The sequence below is a fragment of the Paramisgurnus dabryanus genome, chromosome 7, assembly GCF_030506205.2.
Source record: "Paramisgurnus dabryanus chromosome 7, PD_genome_1.1, whole genome shotgun sequence".
Classification (NCBI taxonomy): Eukaryota; Metazoa; Chordata; class Actinopteri; order Cypriniformes; family Cobitidae; genus Paramisgurnus; species Paramisgurnus dabryanus.
In genome coordinates, this window is record NC_133343.1 from 22,766,598 (window position 1) to 22,768,508 (window position 1,911).

Genomic DNA, 1,911 nt, shown 5'->3' on the forward strand with positions numbered 1-1,911 from the left:
ATAAAAATCCTAAGTTAGAAACTGATTTTTTGCAGTGTTGATTCAATTGCAGAGCTCTGTCTTGGAATTATTCAAGAATTTCTCACTGTAAAACCTAAAAGTTAACTAAACTCAAACCATTTAAGAAAACCGGTTGCATTAAACCATTTAAGTTTTAAAACACATGGATTTGAGTACTGTGAACTTAAACAAATTGAGTCACATGCTAAATAAGTTCACAATAACTAAATATAAGTGCATAATTGCACAAGACTTAAGTTCACAGTACTCAAATGTATGTTTTTTTTTTAACTTAATGGGTTAAGGCAACCGATTTCCTTAAATGGTTTGAGTTAAGTTAACTGTTAGGTTTTACATTGTAAAGCATATACTTGTCAGCAAACGTAACATTGATGCACCCTCATCTGGACAGACATCTCTTTGGAGCCCTTTGGAAATATAAAAGTACATATAAGTATTTGGCATAATACTAATACACATACGACAAATCAAATGACATAGAATTAAAGTTGTACATTTTAGAAAGTTTACATTAAACCAGTGGTTCTTAACATTATTCCTGGAGGCCCACTGCCCTGCATGTTTTGTATGTCTCTTTTATCTGACAGACGTAGTTCAGTTCATGGAGATCCCTTCTAATGAGCTGATGATTTGAATCAGGTGTGTTAAATAAGGGAGACATACAAAATGTGCAGAGCAGTGGGTCTCCAGGAATAACGTTAAGAACCACTGCATTAAACTGTACAAAGATACAACAATATATGATCAAAGAACTTCTTAATATACATCTTCTTACTTCATTTTCTGTGTTGATGTCCTCAAGAGTCTCTGTGTTGTTCTGCAGCTTCATTACAGTAGGCTACTTCAATATAGTTGTCTATCAAACACAGAATAAAAAAATAGAATCACATACATTACAACACATCTATTTACGATTTAACCTCTTTAATTTAATAACTTAATTATTAAACTTACATCATTTTGGCCAGATTGCAGTGACATCAATTTCTTCAGTGTCTGGATCAGTCTGATGTTTTAGCTTTCACTGTTACTTCATTATATTTCTCTGGCAAACACAGAATTAAAAATTAAAATCACATATCACAACACATCCGTTTACTATTTAACATGTTTGCTTTTAATTTAATGTAATCATTGAATGATTAAACATACATCATCTTTACCCAGAAACCTCTTCATCGTCCACAAAGTTGACCACAGTGTACATGACCTCTGTAAACACAAACATGAATAGACTTCATATTTAAAAAGATGAAGAACAGCAAACATATAACGTTTAAATATATTATGACTCCAAGCTTCTTTACAATTAGCATCTAGGTTCTCTCAAAGTGAAGCTGGCTTTGTTACAAATCAATATAAAGCTATTAAAACAGTCTTGAAAAATAAGCAGCATCTACCAGAACTGAATGAGCTTTTAAAACAACAAAAGATCGTCTGTACCATTTAAAATAGCAGAGAGACACTTGCTAACGTTAGCTGCTAACATTTCAAACAAACGAGTTACTGTTGTTTTGTTTGTTTTAAGCAAATAACGTCTGATCTTGGCTTCTTTAAAGTTTTGTTTTTAAAAATTTAAACATCGAATTGATTCTTTTAACAGCCCGGTTTGAATGTAACTTCGCGTATTTTTTAACCTCATGTTTACCGCTGTGTACCACGTATAACCTTAATGTTTTACTGTTTGTGCTTTAAATTCAAACAGTTCTAGTATAAAGACAAAAACGAATCATAGTAAATAACATAATATGAACAAATAGGCAACCGATCAGCGCGATGCAGACAAATGAATTAAATCAAACTTACCTTACTGTTAATGAGCAAGCAAACAAACAAACAAGAGACGGAGTAGTCCAGGCAGTAACGGTTCGCGATTTGAATTTTCCGTCA

At 32.4% G+C, this 1,911-nt stretch overlaps 1 long non-coding RNA gene across 2 annotated transcripts; it reads right to left on the reverse strand.

The window, feature by feature from the left end:
* Positions 1-294: 294 nt before the first annotated feature.
* LOC135757971 (uncharacterized) lies at positions 295-1,911 on the reverse strand. Of its 2 annotated transcripts, XR_010536390.2 has the most exons (5): positions 1,828-1,911; positions 1,174-1,233; positions 976-1,066; positions 797-877; positions 295-428 (listed from the first exon to the last, which is right to left on the reverse strand). It is a non-coding gene; the product is annotated as an uncharacterized lncRNA (long non-coding RNA). The 2 variants fall into 2 exon arrangements; XR_010536389.2 differs by lacking the exon at positions 1,828-1,911 and having other exon boundaries at positions 1,174-1,466.